This window comes from Musca domestica, unplaced genomic scaffold, assembly GCF_030504385.1.
Source record: "Musca domestica strain aabys unplaced genomic scaffold, Musca_domestica.polishedcontigs.V.1.1 3, whole genome shotgun sequence".
Lineage (NCBI taxonomy): Eukaryota > Metazoa > Arthropoda > Insecta > Diptera > Muscidae > Musca > Musca domestica.
In genome coordinates, this window is record NW_026712299.1 from 9707332 (window position 1) to 9731261 (window position 23930).

Consider the following 23930-nt stretch of genomic DNA (forward strand, 5'->3'; position numbering starts at 1 on the left):
AGAACTTTCGGACTTAAAAATGTGAACTGTTGCTGTTTAACTTTTTAGAAGAGCCCTTCAATAAAATATATCAATTCCTGATTTCATGCCCCATATTCACGACAAATCCTTTATTGATTGTTATTCTGAAAATAATATTTTGTCTTGAAACGTTAAAAAATTAGTTTAGAATTTGAGGAGAATAGAAAAGTTATTAGTTAATGTTACTCGACCAAAAGAAAAAAAGAGTGAACATAATCAATATGGAAAATAAACCCCATTTCATTTAAGCGGAATTTACTGTATGTTTATTTGACTATTGTTTCTTAAACTCACATTTATTTCATGCCGAGAACATAATAGTTTTGTGGCACCGGGGGTTCATAAATTGCAAATGGATGTACGTATGCATTTGACACATTAAAAGAGAGCAATAACAGTAAGGATGAAAATTGAAATGACATTGGTAAACGATGTTTGGTAACAAATAAATTTGTATGTTCAATATACATAATGTAATAAATCAATAAGTTTTGCAACTACAGAAATTATGTTAGCTACTGTTGTTTATTTGTTGTTGCCACCATAATGCCGACATAAACAATTTTCATCCAAATTTCGCATATGTATACAATTGGAAATTGATTTTTCTACACTCTACCGTGGCGTGGTCAGTATATTGAGTTGGAAGTGGATCAAGGAAGTGGACGGAAGAAAATAACAACATCAGCAGAAATGGTTCGTGGAAAATAAAGAAGCGTCTTGATCGAAACCCGCATCGCAGTTGCCGAAAAATGGCTCGTGAGCTGAACATATCGCAATGTTCCATTCCGCAAATATAGAAAAATGAACTCGGGGTAAAGCCATTGAAATTTCAAAAAGTGCAAGAGCTTACACCACTACAGAAAGAAAATAGACGCAACAGAGCTAAGGAGTTGTTTCGCTTAGCCGGAAGTGGTGAACTGCCGAATTTGTTTTTTTTTTTTTCGATGAGAAAACATTCGTTGTTCAGCAGTTTGTAATTAAACAAAATGATCGTGTTTACTTGCCAAAGAGGTCAGCTAAAAAGAGCACCTTCGGTTGGCCACCAGAACTCAAGCGCGGACCATGGCGATGGTGTAGGCCGCCGTAACAGCCGATGGTCGTTCTCCGTTCGTATTAATCGACCGTGGCATCAGAATCAGAATAGAATGCCGAATATTATCGCGAAAATATTTTGGAGGGTGTATTAAAGCCTTGGGCACGCAAACATTTTGGCCGTAGACCTTGTACATTCCAACAGTACTCAGCACCATCGCACTCAGCACGCGCCACCCAAGAATGGTTACAAAATGAGGTTTCTCGCTTCATTTCCAGCGCATAATGGGCTCCAAAATCTCCGGATACCAATCCGTTGGACTATTGTGTCTGGAGTATTTTGGAAAGCGAGGTTGGCACTAAAACTGACCAAGGTGTCGATCACGTCAAGCAAGCGCTTTATCGGGAATGGACCAAAATACTGCAGAGCAATATTCGGCCAGCGTGTTACGGTTTCATTTGCCGTTTGAATGCCATAATTCGTACCAAAGGTGACCAAACCTGAAGTTATTCTAAAATTTGATGCTATTACAGACAGTTTTTGCTTAAATTCAATAAAATTAAAAAAAAATGTTAAAATTATGGCGCTTGACTTTGTTGCAGTATTCTTATCTCACCCTGTAAGCCTTTTAAAATCAACATTTCCGATTTTTGATGGTCCTTCAGGAAATACTCTTTAAAATCTAAGTTGAACAGCTCTGATAGTTGTTGAAAAAATGCTATAAAAATCCACTTTTCAGAGCTCACAAAGTCCTTGAAAAATTAAAAAAATAGATTATAGCTTAGAGGGTCGATAAAAAATTTAGTACTTTAAAAGATATACTTAAGAAATTGGTATCATATGTCTGATATTCCTTGAAAAATATTCTTAAAAAAAGATCCTTAAATAATCCACATTTCAGAGGTCAGATAATAATTGCAAGGAAATGGAAATGTCTTTACAAAGTCCAAATTTCTAAGCTTTGATGGCCTTTGAAATCTGTGTTTAATAGCTCTGACAGTCCTGGATTAAATGCTTTGAATAATGCACTTTTTCAAGCCCAGAAAATCCTATAAAAATTCTTTAAAACCACATATTTTAGCTTTTATAATCCAAGAAAATCATTTCTTAAAACCCTGGCCTCATACTACTATGTCACTCCCTAAGGTTGATTTAGAGCAAATTTTTGACGACTTGCTTCGATTATTGTTTGGGTGGTGTGTGACCAAGTTCTTATCGTCCTGCCTTTGGTGACAACAGTAAATTTGTTTTATTGTTGTTTGTGGCTCTTCTTCCGCTTCTTCGGTTCATATCATTCTTATCTATTGACACGCATATTTGCCACTACTTATGGCGTTTAATGTCAGGATTTATCTACATCTGAGCTGTAAATAGCTAAACACAAAACAATTTGGAAAAACAATAGAAAATGAAAACGAGGCTATATTTAGAAGGGAAATAATAATAATCATAGATTTAAAATGCATTGGGGTTATTAAAGAGGAGAAAAATAAAACACAAAATTTAAAAAAAGCTGCAGTTTTGGGATATTTAACATGAAAAATTGTTGTTAAAGTTAGCAAAATGTTTTCGCTGATATATTCTTTTCGAAAAATTCAAAGTAGCAAAGAAACTCAAAACTGGTCCAAAAAATAGTTATAATATTTAACATAGGTCAAGGGCCTCTTGATTAAAATGCATTCGTATTTTTATACCCTCCACCTTGGAAAGGAGGGTATATTAACTTTGTTATTCCGTTTGTAACATCCTTAAATATTCATCGTAGACCCCATAAAGTATATATATTCATAATCAGCATAAAATTCTAAGTCGATTTAACCATGTCCGTCTGTCTGTCTGTCCGTCTGTCTGTTGAAATCACGATACAGCCCACATTATTTGAAAATTTAGCAGAGCAATTTATATTGTGTCTAGGATGGTTGGTATTGAAAATGAGATATATCGGTCCACGTTCTGGTATAGTCCCCATATAACGGTACCTCCCGATATTCGGTATATTGATGATTTATGCCACATTTTTTAACGGATTTGTCTGAAAATTGGTATTTGTAGGTCATAACGGGTCCCTGTACGTGTGGAAAAACATTGCATGTATAGGTCCACGTTTTGGTATAGCCCCCATATAAAGGTACCTCCCGATATTCGGTATTTTGATTCGGTATTTTGATTTTGCCACATTTTTTTCACGGATTTGTCTAAAAAATAGTATTTGTTGCTCATAATGAGTTCCAGCTCCGGTGGCGAAAGATTGCATGTATGGGTCCACGATTTGGTATAGCCCCCATATAACGGTACCTCCCGATATTCGGTATTTTGATGGTTTTTGCCACATTTTTGCACTGATTTGTCTAAAAATTGGTATTTGTGGGTCATAATGGGTCCTAGTTCGTGTGGCGAAACATTGTATGTATAGGTTCACGTTTTGGTATAGTCCCCATATAACGGTACCTCCCAACATTCGGTATTTTGATGATTTTTGACACATTTTTTCACGAATTTCTCTGAAAATTGGTAGTTGTAGATCATAATGGGTTCCAGTTCGTGTGGCGAGTCATTGTAATTATAGGTCCACGTTTTGGTATAGCCCCCATATAAACGTACCTCCTGATATTCGGTATTTTGATAATTTTTGCCATATATTTTCGCGGATTGGTCTAAAAATCGGTATTTGTAGGTCATAATGAGTTCTAGCTACGTTGGCAAAACATTGCATGTGTAGGTCCACGATTTGGTATAGCCCCCATATAACGATACCTCCCAATATTCGGTATTTCAATGGTTGTTGTCACAGTTCTTCTAATGTTTCCTTTACCCTAAGGTGGAGGGTATTAAAAGTTTGGCCCGGCCGTACTTAATGTTTTTTTTTTCTTGTTTCTAAGTTTAAGTTGTTCCTAAAAATATTTCCTTACAGACTTTATACCTGCATTACTATGGAATTCCTATATAGAACTCCTATTATCATTTCCTAGTACAAATTCTAAATTTCCTGGAATCTGGAAATTAAGCCACATTCTTTAATTTTAATTATTTGCTAATGTTTCTCTTCCTATATATGACTCTCTTCTAATTCCCTCCTTGACTACCCCACGTGACCTTATGTGATTGAAATATTTCAATTTTATTTCCTTCCCACTTCCCACAATCACTTTGCCCTTTTCTCAATGTTTTCCGTTTCACAATTTGCCAATGTTTATCTGGGCGGAAGAATGTTTTGAAATCGCCGTTTCTTAACGCATTAAACGTCATTATTCTTTAAGCGATCTTTTAGCAAAACAAAAAAAAGTGGCAAATGACAAAGTGTACTTGTACCGTCGTAGTACACATTGTGATTATGTACATATTAAGTACATACATACATACATGCATGCTTGCGTGTTTTTATATTCTGTTACCTACAACCTTTAAAGCATTTCCTACTAGCCTAGAGAGAAATGGAAAGCCGATGTCAAGAATAACATTACTTTGTAGAATCTACACATTGTAGATTGTGATTACATTGCTTTTAATCATCATCAGAGGAAACGGAAGCTTTGTTTTATGTTTACAGTGAAAAAATGAAGAAAAAAACACACACTCACACACTTGCATAATTCACATACACATACAGGAAAAAGTGCAAATTGCTGATGGCTGTAAAATGTGTATGAGATGTATATAATGGGATGTACAGAAACATTTACAGTGAAGCGTAGATTTGCAAAATATCCTTGTCTAAAAAATGATTATTCTAGGTTATAAGAGTACTAAATTTTAGTATTTTTAAAAATATATATTTTGCTTAAATGTTAATTTTTTAAAAAAAATATTGAAAGTATTTTTTGTATACCTTTAGACGTAACAAAGATATATATTCTTGATCAGTGTAAAATTCTAAGACGATTTTCGTCTGTCTGTCTGACTGCATGTCCAGCTGTTATAATCACGCTAGAGTCAAAACAAATTAAGATAGGCAGCTATAATTTTGCACAAATGGGCAAAATGGATGGCAAAGTGGTCCACGATATCGTGTAGCCCTCATACAACGGATCCCCCGATATTCGCTATTTGGATGATTTTAGATCCATTTTTTAATGTGTACTACAGCCTATGACAAAAAATTGCGTATGCAGGCCCACGTCTTTGTATAGCCCCCATATAACGGTACCTCCCCTATATTCGATATTTTGATGATTTTAGCGACATTATTCACTGTAACAGAAAATGATCTAAGCTGGTTCAGGTCTTCGTATAGCTCATATATAGGCACCCCCTATATTAGGTATTTGTACGATTTTAGCTGCAATATTCACAGGAATTGTTTCAAATTTCATATTTAAAGTTCGCAAGTTTGGTACTGCAGTCTACGACAAAAATTTGCATATGCAGATCCACATCTTCTTATATCCCCCATACAACGATAATTCTCAATATCCGGTATTTTTATGCTTTTGAGAACATTATTCGCCGGAATCGTTTCAAAGTTAGAGCTCGTAATGGGCACTGCAGCCAATGACAAAAATTTTTGTATGCAGGCCCACGTCTTCGGATAGCCTCCATATAGCGGTACCCCCCTATAATCAATACTTTAATGATTTTAGCGACATTATTCACTGTGTAATTTTTCAAATTTTGTATTTAAAGTTCGCTATAGATACTGCAGTCTTTGATAAAAATTTGCATATACAGGTTCACATCCTCGTATAGCCCTCATATAACGGTTTTCCTTTGAGCGGTATTTTTCCACGGAATTTTTCGGACACTTTCGAGTTCCTGGAAAATGTTGGAGGATATTAAAAGTTCGGCCCGGCCTGCTGCTTTTGTACATGTTAAGGACTATTAGAGTTCTGGAACTCGGGTTTTTGAAAAATATTTGAGACTTGAATCGTAGAATACGTTTTTCAAGAGCCTTTAGAACATTAACCTTTTTTAAAGAACTAAATTTTTTTCCTGAATTATAAGAATACTTTTTAAGGGCTTCAGGGCCAAAACACATGGATTTTTTAGAATATTTTCTCAAGGAAACCCTGAATCGGGATTTATTTATAATAATTTGCAAGGATAGTCTATAGCTTTAAAACGTGCGATTGTAAATATTTTTTTTTAAAAGTAATAGTAGTTGTAGTAGAAACGTGGATTAGTAAAGTTTATTTTTTAAGGACTTTTTTTTAAGAATATTTTCAAGGACTTTAGAATCGTGGATTGAAAAAATGTTCTCTATGGACTACCGGAGCCATATACTCTATTGATTGTGAATTTTTTAAGAGGGCAATCAAAGCTGTGACACTTGGTTTCTAGGAATATTTTCTGAGGACTTTACAGCTATCTGTCCTATGAATATTTTTAGAGCGTTTTTAGGACTATCTGTCCTTTGAGAGGTGGATTTTTAAAAACATTTTTTAAGAACCAATAGAGCAATAAGAGTATTTTTAAGAATACTTTTGAAAGGACTATCAAACCAATGAAAAAAAGATTTTTTTTAGAATATTTTTTTTAAGATTATTTAAATTTCGAACCCGGCGGAACCAGAAACACAAGAAGAGGACACTTCTGACCATTATATTGATACTGACATCCAAAATATCCGATATATAGAAAATTAGGTACAATCTATGAAATTAGTGTGAAATTGTTTTGATTGCCTATCAGTACGACAGAAAGCCATAATGGATTTGGACCTCAGGGGGCTTTCAAGATATTATATTGTTGTAGCTTATCACATAGTCGGCCCAGCACGTCTATAGCTATTGCTTACTTGTTAAAGTTTACAAATTTGACTTTTTATGAATATTTTGGAAAGTTTTTTTTTTTTTATTTTTTAGGGACCTTCTGTTTTCTTTTTTTTTTTTTGATTTTTTGTTAGATCCATCATCATGAGTGTGTAATATATATATATATATATATATATATATATATATATATATATATATATATATATATATATATATATATATATATATATATATATATATATTTAAGGAATTTGTGCGAATATTATTCTAAAGATCATCGCAATTATTTTGAAGGATTTTTATGATATTTTTCTTTACAAAAAAGAATATATAAATTTATTCAATCCTCCCTAATACATAATTCACAATTATTCATACAAAATTTTTTCAATGAAAACACCAACCCATACATAAACACACATACATTTTTAATGGCTTCTAGTTATATTTTTGATTCTGTCATATCATGTCATTCAATGAGAAATATTCTATTGGAATCTATTTTCATATCGTAATCCAACAACAACAAACAAAAGCGGCACGCCTGGTGTAAAAATTGTCGATCTACACAAAAAACAGTCATAATTGTTTTGAAATAATTACTATTGCATGTGTGGTGGACTGGAAAAGTAGTCAAAAGGTTAAAGTGTCACTGTCGGTTTGTTTGAAAACCATTTTGTAGCGCTTAATTGCCAAATGTCAACGAAATGTATGCGAGCAACTGTTGTAGAATAGGAAATGGGTCGCTTTTTTTTACACCAGTTGATAGCTAAAAACAAATAGGCAGCTATATTTTTCTAAACAATTAGGCGTTAATATTGATGACATGATACGGAATTGTTGGAGTACTTACATTAATGCCCACACTAATTTTCCGTCAGCAGCCAGTCTGAAATAAAGAATTGAAATATTAAACATTAATTGGAGAATCATTAGATAACTAGTTTTTAATGAAAGTTTCTGCAAGAAATGGGATTGAAGTTAGAAAATATATATTTATGGTGGGGGTGTAGAAATAAAATGATTTGCAGGGTGAGATAAAAAAACTGCAACAAAGTCAAACTCCGTAATTTTTATTTATTATTTTTTTTAATTTTATTGAATAAAAGAACAAAATGTCGGAAATAGCCTCAAATTTTAGATTAAGCTTAAATTTGTTCGAATTGGTCACCTTTGGCACGAATTATGGTCTTCAAACAGCCAATGAAACCGTCACACGCTGCCCAAATGTTGCTCTGCGTATATTTTAGCCCATTCCCGGCGAAGCGCTTGTTTGAGGTAACCGACACTTTGGTATTTTTTAGTGCCAACCTTGCTTTCAAAAATACTCTAGACAAAATAGTCCAACGAATTGGTATCCGGAGATTTTGGTGGTCATTGTTCGCTGGCTGAGGCTAGGAACCTCATTTTGTAACCATTCTTGGGTAGCGGTGGCGAGTTGAGTTGATGCTGAGTCCGGTTGGAATGTCCAAGGTCTGCGGACAAAATGTTTGCGTGCACAAGGCTTTAATACACCCTCCAGAATATTTTCGCGATAATATTCGGCATTTATTTCTGATAAGTTTTGACATTTATTCTGACGATTAATACGAGCGGAGAGCGACCATTGGCTCTTATGGCGGCCCACACCATCACCATGGCCAGTGCTTGAGTTCTGGTGGGCAACCGATGGTGCACATTTTCAGCAGACTTCTTTGGCAACTAAACACGATCATTTTGTTTGTTTACAAACTGCTGGACAAACATTCATCGGAGAAAACCAAATTCAGCAGAAGCAACTCTTTAGCTCTTTTAAGTCTATATTCCTTCTGTTGCGATGTAGGTTCTCGTACTTTTTGGAATTTCAAGGGCTTTACGCCGAGCTCATTTTTTAATATTTGCCGAATGGAATATTGCGAACATAGCTCACAAGCCATTTTTCGGCCACTACGACGCGGGTTTCGATCAATTCGCTTCTTTACTTTTCAAACTATTTCTGCTGATGTTGATGTTTTTTTCCGCCCACTTCCTTGACGCCGGGCTACGTTACCAGTATCACGGTAACGAGGGATGGTACGTGACACAAAAGATTCAATCACATTTAAATGCTGGAGTGCTCTAACCATAGCCTCTTGTGGTTTTCCACCCAAATACAAAAAAATTACACTATCATGCTTGAATTCCATCACGAATAACTTTTTTTCTGGAAAATGCTCACCAAAATGCTTTTGTACGCTTGTAAACAATATAATGAGCTGGAATAATTTTAACAGCTGTCGGACGAGTGGCTTAGAAATTACAGCAGTCTGAAGTTGTTTGCAGTGTTTTCATCTCGCCCTGTATGGTGGGGTTGTAAAAATAAAGTGACTTATGTTTGGTAGAATCGCTTCCTATTGCAAATATAAGATATTTTCAATGCATTTCATTTAAATACCCGTTCTAGTTTTCAAATAGACAATCCCTGATATTCCCTCTCACCTCTCCCACCAACATTTAATCTGTAACAATTCCAAAAAATACACATTGTTCATCCCTGTATGTAATACACTTTTCACATCCTGTTGAACAATATACAAATGTGTGCATGATATGATTATATAATGATCAACACACACACACAGACACAACCACAATTATTATTAAAAAACAAAATAATCATTTAATCACTTAAAGTATTTAAATGAAATTAAAAACATTTAATGACTGATGTTTCTGCTGCTGCTGGTGCTGTAACACATTCCATTACATAACAATCGAATTAAGGACGTACACGTATTGGCCGGATTAATTTCGTAATAATTGTAACACCATACGGAAATTATCGATACGCAAATGGTGTTAAATAGTGAAATAATTTAAATACTTAATTTTGTGGAATGAACCAGCATCAGATTCCATTTTACTGGTATTGAAAAATGGTTGATAAACGGAAGTTAACTTTATTTTTGAGAAAATACGGTAACTCTCCACAGGAGGCTGCAAAACATAATACTGTGCGACAAAACTCAATTTTTTTAGCAAAATCTATCAGCGATTTCAAAGTTTACATCACAAATTAAGCTAAGTAGAAGAGAAAGTTCAATCCACCTCGCACACATTTTTTTTTTTAAATTTTCGGATCAGGATTCCTTGGAGTTCTTGTATTTTAGGTACATGGTGCCTTCGACGATATTACTGGTAACAATATGAGAATTATTTAGGTCGAAAATGTTAACCCCCAAAAGAGTCGCCAAATGGATTTTTATACCTCCACCTTGGAAAGGAGGGTATATTAACTTTGTCATTCCGTTTCAAAGTATATTTATTCATAATCAGCATAAAATTCTAAGTCGCTTTAACGATGTCGGTCTGTTGAAATCACGATACAGCCCACATTATTTGACGTAGCAGAGCGATTTGTATTGTGTCTAGGATGGTTGGTATTGAAAATGAGATATATTGGTCCACGTTCTGGTATAGTCCCCATATAAATATACCTCTCGATATTAGGTATTTTAATTTTTTTGCTACATTTTTCACGGATTTGTCTGAAAATTGGTATTTGTAGGTCATAACGGGTCCCTGTGTGTGTGGCAAAACATTGCACGTATAGGTCCACGTTTTGGTATAGCCCCCATATAACGGTAACTCCCGATATTCGGTTTTTCAATTTTTTGCTACATTTTTCACGGATTTGTTTAAAAATTGGTACTTGTTGGTCATAATGGGTTCCAGCTCCGGTGGCGAAACATTGCATGTATGAGTTGGTATAGCCCCCATATAACGGTACCTCCCGACATTCGGTATTTTGACATTTTTTCACTGATTTGTCTAAAAATTGGTATTTGTGGGTCATAAAGGGTTCTACATTGTGTGTGACATTGTATGTATAGGTCCTCGTTTTGGTATAGTCCCCATATAACGGTACCTCCCAATATTCGGTATTTTGACAGATTTTTTCATGAATTTCTCTGAAAGTTGGTAGTTATAGATCATAATGGGTCCCAGTTCGTGTGGCGAGCTATTGTAATTATGATCCACGTTTTGGTATAGCCCCTATATAACGGTATTTCCCCATATTCCGTAATTTGATGATTTTTGCCACATTTTTTCACGGATTTGTATGAAAATTGGTATTTATAGGTCAAAATCGGTTCTAGCTCCGTTGGCGAAACATTGTATGTATAGAGTACTCTCGATAAGATTTCCAATGGTACCCATGTTGTCCCGGCAGAATTTATCCTTGTAGGGGTATTGCTCACAAGAATTATCCTTACCCCAGTTTAATTTCGGAAATGGGTGGATTCGGCGGCATTGGACAATATTTTTTAAACTTTTTATTATTGCTAGGAAGAGCACTCTCGATAAGCTTTCCAATGGTGCCCATGTTGTCCCGGCAGAATTATAATTAAAGGATCAATAAGCATATAACAAAGCCAACACGAATAATGATACAGGCATTTATCGAATAACTTAATACTGAATTTTTTGGCGAAAATAATAAAAAAATGAATAAAGTTTTATTATTTTTAATAAAATATATTTTTATACCCTCCACCTTTCCATGTAGGGTATATTAGCCTTGTCATTCCGTTTGTAACTCCTCGAAATACTCATAATATACCCTATAAAGTATATATATTCTAGATCAGCGTAAAATTTTAAGACGATCTAGCGATGTCCTTCCGTCTATCCGTCTGTGGAAACCACTCTACTTTCCGAACGAAATGAAGTCGGTTGATAGAATTTTACTCAAATGTATATTATATCTGCAGGACTTTTGCTATTGAAAATGGACCATGTAGGTCCACATTTTGATATAGCCCCCATATAATGGTACCTCCCTATATTCGGTACTTTGCTGATTTTAGCGACGTTATTAATCGGAATTGTTTCACATTTCGTATTTGAAAATCGTAATAGATACTTCAAACTGCAACAAAACATTGTCCATGCAGGTCCACTTCTTCGTATATCCCACATGTAATGTACCCCCATTTTTCGGTATTTTGATTATATTAGCGACATTATTCAACGGAATTGTATTAAATTTCTTATTGAAAGGTCCAAATGGGTACTACGTTTTTTTCGTATGCAGCTCCTCACATAGCCCCTATATAACGGTTTTAATTTAAATGGAATTTTTCAACGAATTTTTTTAAAGTTTTTCCAGTTTCTTTCAAATGGCGGAAGGTATTTAAAGTTCGGCCCTGAAAAGAATTTTTGTAAAAAAAGGCTTTTGAAATTTATTTATATTGCGAAATTGAATAAAGAATATTTTTGTTTCCGATGTCATTCTTCTGAAACCATGCTTATAGGTGAATCTTACATAAACTCACATAAAGTGCGAAATGCATTTCTGGCATTTAGGTAAGATTTAGAATTTTGATGTCGTCTGGGTCCAAAATTAAAATTCTATGACAAATAAATTTGTGAAAAATTTTGATCTTCTACGATTCCGTTTCAATGGAGTTCTTAAGCATATTCTGCAAAAAGGACCACAAAGACTCCTTGAGGGTTAAAATGCTTGACCAAAATTATTATATCCTCAGCCACATCGAATAACGATTTTTGGACCCCATGTCTCTTTGGACCCAATCCGTTTTAGGACATTTGATCTAAAGGATCGTCTGTCTGGCTGGTGGGAGCCAGGGAGTTTCCGATTTGATCCAAACTTGGTATATCGTATTATTATTATTATCAAACTTAGATCGGGTTCGGAGATCGTCCACAACATCTGGCACCTCTCCCAAAAAAGATCAAAAATTTCAAAGAAAATAATTAACCTCATAAGATAATTGTCCTATTATCTTCAAACTGCACACATCGCAATATTTTTACTACCGCAAGATCTCGTGTAAAGATGGAATATATATGTCCACTCCAACTGGTACCTCCCCCACAATGGTCCGAATTAAGCATCCAATTCTCTTCATATTTTACACATCCCATTATTTCCACTAATACAAGATCAGCTGTGAAGATGGAATATATCGATCAACTCCTTCTGGTACCTTCCCCACAAAGGGTCAAAATTTTAAAGATCCATCAAGCTCACAAAACGCGAAACAGACATCCGATTCCATTCAGACTTGGCACATCTCAATATTTCTATCAGCAGAAAATCTGTTATAAAGATGCTAGAGATCGGACCATTCCATCTGGTAGCTCCCCCACAAAAGGTTAAAATTTTGAATAACCAAAATGATTATAAAATCCGAAATAAGCATCCAACTGTCTTCAAATTTCACACATGGAAGCGTGAAATTTGTTGTGAAGATGAAAGATATTTACCAACCCCTTCTAGTACCTAATCCACAAAGAATCACAATTTCCAATAGTTATATCTATCATCTAAATATTTCTCCTAACCAGAAATCTGGTACGAATACGTAATATATCGCAATTTATGATTTCGAATAAAATTAGATATAAATGTTCGATTTCCTTTAAATTTTGCACATACCAATATTTTTATCTGTATTAGATGAAGTGGAATATTTCGGTCCGCTATATCTGGTACCTCACGCATATTTCCACATTTTCCAAAATTTTGGTCATATATCATATAAAGTATAGGAAGTATAGTCCAAATTTGGCATGTTGTAATATTTTTATCAGTCTTAGATCAGATACGGATGGGACAATATTGAACAACTGCTTCGGAACCTCCCCCATACATAGTCAACAGTTTAAGAAAGCATAACTCAAGGCTGGGGGTATAAATCTGTCGGCAAACCCGACTGATGCTATTTTATGTGTTTTTGATTTCGTCCTTTTGTAGAGGAGGTACAAGAAGGAGTGGGGAGTATAATGCCCATCTCCGAACTCGATCAAAGTTTGATAATAATATTAATAAGTTGGGACCAAATCGGGTACTCCCTTCAAGAGTTATCGTGCGCACCAGCAAAACAGACGGACGGACATCGCTAGATCGATTCCAAATGTCTTGAAACGGATATTTCCCGTTATTTCAATGAGGGACATTTTGGCCGTATCTAACGATATTTACCCTCTCTAGCCACATAACTGAAGGTATAAAAAGAAGGGAGGCTACCTGTAGTTTAGTGCACCTGTACTCTGATAGTTTTCAGGTTCATAATTAAATTATAATGCTTAGCTTACATTCTTGCTTACATCCACATAAAATATACGCACAAAATGCCACTTATTATCTTAGAGCACGCAGAACCGACCGATCACATAGAAGTGCAACGTCTTAAGTACAAATGGCCTCAAATAATATTCCCACCACCACCGCCACCAATAATATTTTCCTCAAGCGAAGCAAAGCGAACTGCCGCTTATTTGTTTTTGATGGTTCTACAACGTGCTTATGGGCTGCCAACAAACATGAGGTATCCCAACCACACGTTGCACACTACCTAGCCCGGTGGCAAGAGTAGCATTGAAAAAGCGAGTGCAAGTGCACCTGAAAAAAGAGACTACAAAATATTGGACATACTTAGGCTTTTGTCAGTGCGTTCGTCTGTCCGTCCGTCCGTCCTCTGTACGTCAGTCATAATGGCAAAAGACACAGCTGTTGTTTCATGGTCTGAATATTTTATTTTCTGCAATACTGCAACAACAACAAGAGCCAAGTAAAGACTGCACACAACAACAACAAAGTTGCATGCATTTTAAACAAAATGCTCGTGGCAAGTTCACTTTTTCTTTTCTTTTCAATTTAGTCCGTCTGCTCTGGTTGCCAGTCTAATGCAGCAAAATGTTCTTCTTCTTGTTCTTCGTTGGTATTCAGAGGTGTTCGTGATTATATATCCAAATACATCCAACACGATGACGATGAAGTGTTTCGTGACCTCTTCACATTTGACAAATATAGGAGGGTGGGTGTTGAAAGTCAATTCCAAAGTGTAGATTTTAAGGTGGGGTTTGAATTTTTTTTTAATTTTTGTTGAATTTATTTATTTGTTGAATTCCCTATGTTCTACCTAGGATATCGTATACCCTCAGTCTTCAAGACCCAAACATTTCAAAAATCAAATAACGAATCTGTTAAGTATATTATGACGACAGTAACTGCTTACAAAAAAGCATAGCAATCCCTTATATTTTTTTATACCCTCCACTAAACACAGTATGGAGGTCATATTAAGTCCGTCATTCCGTTTGTAACTCATCGAAATAAAATTTTAGACCTAACAAAATATATATTTTTGATCAGCGTAAAATTCTAAAAAAAAATTTAGCCCTGTCCGTCCGTCCTTCTGTTGTAATCACAATTCGTCAAAGCGAATTAAGATAGGAAGCTAAAAGTTTGCACAGATCAGTCTTATGTCTGCAGGCATCGGTCCAAGATATTGTATAGCACCCATATAACGGTTCCCCCCAATATTTGGTATTTGATGATTGTAGCCATCTGAAACACTACACAAAGAGTTCTATGTGAGTACTTTACCCTCTGGAAAATAATTGTCTAAATAGGTCCACGATATCGTATTGCCCCCATATAACGATACCTCCCGATATTCGGTATTTCGATGATTTTAGAGACATTATAGACCGGAATTGTTTCAAATTCGGTATTTAAAGTTCGTAATGGGTACTTCAGCCTAAGACGGAAAATTGTCTATGCAGGTTCACGACCTTACACACCCCATATATAACGCTAACACCTTTATTCTGTATTTTTATGATATTAGATACATTATTTACAGGAATTGTTTTAAATTTCGTATTTGAAGTTCGGAATCGGTACTACAACCTGTAACAAAAAATTACTTATGCAGGCCCTCATCTTCGTATGGTCCCCATATAACGCTTTTCATTTTAACGTTATCTTTGTACGACATTTTTATAAATTTTTTCAAGTTCCTCTCTGATGGTGTAGGGTGTTAAAAGTTCGGCCCAGCCGATCTTAGACACTTTTTTTACTTGTTCTTAGTAGGTACCTTAAAAGGCAGAATTCGTACAACAATTGGACACACCTCCATATATCATTTGCAGATACCAACTGCCACCTCTATATCAAATTTAAGGATTCCGGCCCTAATCAATCACCTTCAACCTTCACTCAATACTAAATTAAGTACCATTCCGTACCATTTCTACAATTATAGTACACACTTCCCAAACCACCTCCAAATTAAGGATACATATAATTAGTGATCTTAATACAAAATACCAAACTGCAAGCACTGGTCATCCAATACCAAATTATACCCAACATTTTTTAATTTTATTGAATAAAAGCTAAAAATGTCGGGAATAGCATCAAATTTTAGAATTAGTTTAGATTTGTTCGAATTGGTCAGCTTTGGCACGAATTATGGCCTTCAAATGGCCAATGAAACCGTCACATTCTGCCGGAATGTTGCTCTGCGGTATTTTGGTCCATTCCCGGCGAAGTGCTTGCTTGAGGTGATCAACACTTTAGCATTTTTTAGTGCCTTGCTTTCCAAAATACACCAGACACGATAGTCCAACGGATTGGTATCCGGAGATTTTGGTGGCCATTGTGTGCTGGAAATGAAGCGAGGAACCTCATTTTGTAACCATTCTTTTTGTGGCACTTGCTGAGTGCGATGGTGCTGAGTCCTGTTGGAATGCTCAAGGTCTGCGGCCAAATTGTTTGCGTGCCCAAGGCTTTAATACACCCTCCAGAATATTTTCCCGATAATATTTGGCATTTATTCTGATGCCACGGTCGATTAATACGAGCTGAGAGCGACCATCGGCTGTTATGGCGGCCCACACAATCACCATGGCCGACGCTTGAGTTCTGGTGGCCAACCGAAGGTGCACATTTGACCATCTGCTGACCTCTTATTTTTTTTTTGTTTGTTTACAAATTGCTGGACAACGAATGTTTCCTCATCGGAAAAAACCAAATTCGGCAGTTCACCACTTTCGGCCAAGCGAAGCAATTCTTTAGCTCTTTTGAGACTATTTTCTTTCGGTTGCGGTGTAAGTTCTTGCGCTTTTTGGAATTTCAATGGCTTTACCCAGACTTCATTTTTTAATATTTGCCGAATGGAATGTTACGATGCACGAGCCACTTTCCGGCCACTGTGACGCGGGTTTCGATCAAGTCGCTTCTTTACTTTTCGAACCATTTGTGCTGATGTTGCTGTTTTCTTCCGTCCACTTCCTTGACATCGGGCTACGCTGCCAGTATCACGGTAACAAGCAATGTTACGAGACACAAAAGATTTATTCACATTTAAATGCTGGAGTGCTCTAACGATAGCCACTTGTGGTTTTCCAGTCAAATATAAAGAAATCACACTATCACGCTTGAATTCCATCACGAATATTTTTTTTTTCTGGAAAATTCTCACCGATTCGTTTGTACGCTTGAAAACAGTAGAATGAACTGTCACTGGAATAATTTTAACAGCTGTCGGACAAGTGACTTGGAAATGACCGCAGTCTGAAGTTGACTGCAGTTTTTTCATCTCACCCTGTACATATCTCCAAAACCACCTTCAACACTTTCGAGCAAATCTAAACTAATTCTAAAATTTGATGCTATTTCCGACATTTTTTCGTTCATTCAACAAAATTAAAATAAAATAAAATAAAATAAAATAAAATAAAAAAGCCGTAAGTTCGGCCTGGCAGACCTTTGAACCTCAGAATTCCAGCTCCATCGGTTCATCACAATTCCAATTTGTTCCAAAATTTCCTACATACGCTAATCCTACACTTTCACAATAATCCAAATTTAAAATTTTAGGATTCCACCCCGTTTTTTCGCCCCAAATTCAATTTGTACTTTACTTAGTAAAATTTCTAAAACTACCCACATATCCCTATCCTACACTCCGCTAGTAATCTTAATTCCAGTTTTCAGGATACCAGATTTATTGGTAGACTTAAGTAAAAAAATACTAAACTCCCCAAAATTTAAATTGCACCAAATTTAGTACCATTTACTACACATAAGTACGAATTTCCAAAACTACTTACAAATCCCGATCCTATACTCCAGCAGTAATCTTATTTCTAATTTTTAGGATATCAGCACTATTGGTTCATTTAAAATACTAATTGTATCAAATTTAGTACCATTTAGTACACTTAATTAACAAAAAATACTAAACTACTCACATCATACAGTGCAATATAAATCTTATTTTCAAATTTCAGGATTCCAATTTACTGGTTCACCCAAAATATAAATTGAACTAAATTAAGTACACATAAGTACGAATTCTCAAAACTACCTACATTCCTCAGTCCTAAAATTTAAAAGCAATCTTTTTTCCACATTTGAGAATTCCAGCTCTATCGGTTCACCCAAATCGAAATTGCGCCAAATTTAGTACAATTTAGTACTTTTTGTGCCCATAATTACAATTTTCGAAAACTTCCTTTATGTCCCAATCCTTCAAATTTCAGGATTCCACTTTCATCCGTTCTTCGAAATTCAAATTGTACTAAATTTAGTACCGTTTAGTACTTTGCGTATACATGCGTACACTCTTCCAAAACTACATCCTTACATCGACTCTACTCCTCAACCTTGATTCCCATGCAAAATTTCAAATTTCTATCTCTAACCGTTCACATGATACGAAATGGTACCAAATGTAGTACATTTTAGTACTTCTCGTACATTTAATGTATGAATTTCCAAAAACCCTCTCATACATCTATCATACACTCCATCAGTGACCCTCATTCCAAATTTAATCGCTATTGCTCTACTGGATTGTCAAATATAAACAGTACCATTTTTCGTACCTTTTAGTACTTTTCTTACCGTTCTAGTACGAATTTCCAAAAACCCAGCCGTATTTGACCCCTTCGGACCAAGAGTGACCTACACTCAAAATATCAAGATTCTAGCTTCCGCCGTTTCGTCTGGGCGTTGATGAGTCTCTTTTATTAGTATAGGCCTCCAATACAAACTTATATTTATAAAGGACCATAAAATTGAAAAAATTTGCCTACTATCCATAACACCCCTCCTACATATATATATGTATGTATGTACGACATGAGCTCTTTGGCTTAAAAACTGCTACAAATATTTCGACACGACCAAATAGACAAACATTCGCGCAAATAATTTCACTTCTTGCTGCACATGATGGCCCAGAGCAATTAAGACGAAACGACCAAATGAAACAAACAATCATCAGCAAAAACAAAAATGCACTCAGAATTTCTTTATTTTTGTCATGAGTACTCACGGAGATGATATAGATCGATAGGGAGAAACATGGTTTCGGACAGGGACGTGGTCATTAATGGAGTCACTCAACATTCCAAACTACACTTTTCTGTAGTTCTTAACACTTGGAAATAGGTGTTCGCTCTTTCTTTAAAATGTCGTTTTCCTAATTACTTCTCTTCTCGAAATTTCCTTCCAAATTGATTTCCCGCCACGTCCCTGACCGTGGATGTGACAAATTTTAAAATAAATAAAATAACAACTGTTTGCAAATAAAACTAAGGGTGGGGAAATCAAAAGAAAATAAACTTAATTGTTTGATATAAATAATAAAACAATAGAATATATATATATATATATATATATATATATATATATATATATATATATATATATATATATATATATATATATATATATATATATATATATATATATATATATATATATATATATATTTTTTTTTTTATATAAATAGATGTTTTAGAACAAAAAAAGAGAAAGCATTGCGATATCAAAAAAGAACATACAATTGCTGTCAAACATGAATTCAATACGGAAATTATGATTTAATAAAAATTTAGGCAATCTGGAGAATTTTTGCGGAAGTAAAATGTTTAACGTATCCAAATCTAAAAGACTCCACATTATACTGCGTATTGTCATTTGTGTTGAAAACAGATTTTATTGGTCCACGATTGGTCTTGGCTTCCCTGAGAACTGGTCAGGGTATTATGTCTTTGTGCATTTGTTTGTAACAGGCAAAAGGAAACGAGATAGACCCATAGTTCCTTTTGATGATCTGCATCCGTCCGTCCGTCTGTCCATGTATTTTTGTGAACAAAATGCAGGTCGCATTTATTATCCGATTGAGATGAAATTTTCCAAACAACATTTGTTTGGCCCAAGGACGAACCCTATTGAAATTGGAGATAATCGGTAAAAATTTAGATATAGCTCCCATATATATCTTCGTCCGATTTGCCTTTTATTGTGCACCAAACGTGTAATATCAACCCGAATAGTATGGAATTTTGCACATGCAACCAAATTAGGCCTAAAAATAAGCATGCCAAATTTGATGGAAATCGGTTCAGATATAGCTATAGCCCCCATATATATTGTTCATCCGATTTGTTATTTTTGTCCTCCGCAGACGTAATATGCACTCTGTAACAACAATATTTGGGGAAATATATCAAATGCAGCTCAGAAATACCTTTGCTAAATTTTATCGAGATCGGTTCAGATTTGGATATAGCTCCCATATATAACTTCGTCCGATTTACCTTTTATTGTGCACCAAACGTCTAATATTTGCCCAAATGGGATGGAATTTGGCACATACGACCGAATTGAGTCTAGAAGGTAGTATGCAAAATTTGGTGAAGATCGGTTCAGATATAGTTATAGCTCCCATATATATTGTTCATCCGATTTGTTGTATTTGTTACCCACAGCCGTAATATGCACTCCGTAACAACGATATTCAGGGAAATATATCAAATACAGCTCAGAAATATATTTGCCAAATTTTATCGAGATCGGTTCAGATTTGGATTTAGCTCCCATAGAATTAATTTTTAGAAAAACTTAACCCAGCTAATAACGAAATACACATGTGTGCAAAATTTGAGCCTTCTATTCTAATTTATTTGAAGTAAAGCGCTAAATCGACTACGCAAATGGCATAGTATAGTGGAGGCGACCCCTTCATAGGGTGTATGATTGAATTCTCCCATAAAAACTTTTACTTGTTATGTGGAGCTCAACTAAATTAGCAAAGTGGTGTAGGGTATCATAAAATCGGCCCCGCCCGACTTTAGGACTTTCTTTACTGGTTTCGATATTTTGAAGTCTTTAATCACAATTTCAGAGTGCATTGACAACAATTTGACATTTCGGTTCAGGTAGAATTTCTCCTCGCAAAAACATTTCAGATTTTCGGCACATTGTACATTTCTGAATGAATAATGGCACCGGTTGTTTCTAAGTACAATTGGGACCTTAGCAGTAAGTTTGGCGAGACATACTTTGAATACCCTCCACCATTTGGAACGAATTTGGAAATTTTCAAAAAAAAAAAATAAAATCCCCTAAAAAGTCCGTTAATATTTATACAAAGACGTAGACCTGCATAGGCAACTTTTGTTTTTTTTTTTTTGCCATTACGATATTCAAATACGAAACTTGAAAAAAATCCGTTGAATAATGTATCTAAAATCATCAAAATACCGAATGTAGGGAGGTACCGTTATATCTGGCCCATACGAAGAGTTGGAACCATACACAATATTTTGTCATAGACTTTAGTTCCCATTACGAACTCTAAATACGAAATTTGACACAACTCTGGTGAATAATGTCCTTAAAATCGTCAAAATATTGAATATATGGGGGTACCGTTGTATGTGTCCTATACGATATTGTGGACCTATATAGACATATCTCGTCCAGGGGTAAATTGCTTAGAAAGAACTTCTAGTATGGATTTTTAGACAACTCCGTTGAAAAATTTAGCTAAAATCATCAAAATACCCAAGGTTTGGAGGTACAGTTATATACCGATATAGCCCCTCTCATTACCATCACCTGTGCGAAATTTTAGCTTCCAATCTTTATTCGTTTTGAGTAGTTTTATTTTAAAAGACGGACAGGGATAAATTACGCTGGTCAAAAATATATATACATTGTTATGTCTAACATTATCATTTCGATGAGTTACAACCCTCCCCTCCATACCATGTATGGTGGAGGGTATAAAAACGCACTTTCTTGCCTATGTGCCTATAATTTTATATTTTACATATTAATGAGCTTTAACTAATATCCTCAAAAATTGCTCGATTTGGTCCCATATAAAGGTCTCCTCAAAATTATGGCTAAATTTTACAACTGATTATGGCTATCAATTTTAACATGGTGGAGGATACCTATATTAAAAAAAGTAAAGTGATTGACTGACTTAACAATTCATAAACGCCCATACGAAATCGCTGAAGCTAGAATCATGAAATTTTGGACGAGGGTCATTATTGGTCCGAAGGGGTCTGATAAGGCAGGGTTTTTACGATATTCTTATTAGAACTGTATTAAAAGTTACTAAATATGGTACCCTTTGCATTTGAGGAAGCAGTAGAGCTAGATTTTGGGATGAGGGTCACTGATGGAATGTATGATAGATGTACTAAAAGGTTTTTGGAAATTCGCTTAAGTGCACGAAAAGTACTTAAATGTGCTATATTTGGCACCATTTCGTATCATGTGAACGGTTAGAGGTAGAAAACTGAAATTTTGAATGGGAAACAAGGTTGAGGAATAGAGTCGATCTAAGGAGGTAGTTTTGGAAATGTGTACTCACGAATATTAAATGTACTAAACGGTACTAAATTTAGTATAATTTACATTTGGAAGAACGGATGGAGCTGTAATCCTGACATTTGAAAATAATATTACTGGCGGAGTGTAGGATTGTGCACGAAACGTACTAAATGGTATTAAATTTGTTGTAATTTCGATTTGGGTGATCCGATAGACTTTGAAATTTTAAAATTTAAAAATAACGTTACTACTGCATTCTAGGACTAGGAAATATAGGTAGTTTTGGAAATTCGTACTTATGTGTACAAAATGGTTCTAAATTTGGTACAATTTAAAATTTTGGTACATAGAGTTGGAACCCTGAAATTTTGGAAATAAGCTAACTATTGCATTGTATGACTGAGGTATGCAGGTAGTTTTGGAAATTCATACATATGTGTACTAAATAAATCTCAATTTAGTACAATTTTAATTACTGTCGGAGGATAAAATTGGGATATATAGGTAGTTTTGGAAATTTGTACTATATGTACTAAATAAAGTACATTATTTGGGCGAACAAACAGGGGTGGAATCTTAAAATTTTGAATTGGGATTACTGTGGGAGTGTAGGATCGGGTGTGTAGGAAGCTTTGGAAACTCGTACTTATGTGTACTAAATTTGGCACAAATTGGAATTGTGATGAACCCATGGACCTGGAATTCTGAAATTTAGAATGAGAATCACTGATGGAGTGCAAGACAGATGCACCAAAGGGTTATTGGAAATTCTAATATAAAATTTAGGAAATGTCCTAAAATGTTACTAAACTTCTAAAATGCTACCATTTGGTATTATGTGAATGGGTAGAGCTTACAAACTTGAAATTTGGTATGAAAATCATGTTTGTAAAGAAAGTTCAATATATAATGGTGGTTTTCGAAATGTACGGTAAATGTGCCAAATGTACTAAATGGTACCACATTTGGAAGACTTTGCTTAAGGGTGAACGGATGAAGCTGGAATTTTTAAAATTTTTTATTGGCGACCCTTTTGGTGATGTGTTTTGTGATAAAGTGGAGATTTTGAAAATGGGATCAACAGGTACACGAAAAGTACTAAATCGTACTAGATGGTGCTTGATATCTGAAATTTGGTATTAGGGTCGTTGTTCGTGTGTTGCCTGTACATATGGAGGGGTTTTCGGAAATGTGTACTATAATTGTACGAAAAGTACTGCATGTTATTATATTTGGTATTGGGTGAAGGGATAGAGATAAAATTCTGAAATTTAATATTAAGGTGTCTGTTGGTATCTGGAATTAAGATATGGAAGTTGGAACTCGGCTGAAGGGATAGAGATGAAACTCTCAATTTTGATATTTAGATATCTCTTGGTTTTTGAGCCAGAGATTTAGAGATGGGTTTAGAAACACGTACTATAGTTGTACGAAAAGTACTGCATTGAACTAAATTTGGAATTGGATGAAGGGATAGAGCTGAAACAGTGAAATTTTATATTGCGACAACTATTGCTGTCTAGGATTGAGATATGAAATGGTTAATACGAAAATGACTAAATGGTACTAAATATAGTATAGGGTGAATGTATAGAGCTGGAATCCCACAATTTGATATTTAGGTAACTGAAATTGAGATATGGTACAAGTACATGAAAAGTACTGAATGGTAATAAATTTGGTATTGGCTGAAGGCATAGAGCAGGAATCATGAAATTTAATATAAATGTGACTGTTGACGCCT

General features: G+C 35.1%; 1 protein-coding gene across 2 annotated transcripts in view; it reads right to left on the reverse strand.

Annotated features, from left to right (window-relative positions):
- The window catches only part of LOC101897386 (ATP-binding cassette sub-family G member 1), a 181363-nt gene that overhangs the window by 138393 nt on the left and 19040 nt on the right, over positions 1–23930 (reverse strand). The window contains exon 2 of one of the 2 annotated variants that reach the window (XM_005176165.2): positions 7619–7654. The exons of the other annotated variant lie outside the window; for it this stretch is intronic. The gene's annotated coding sequence lies outside the window, so the exon portion shown is untranslated. The remainder of the gene's footprint in view (positions 1–7618; positions 7655–23930) is intronic. 2 annotated transcript variants of the gene reach the window in all.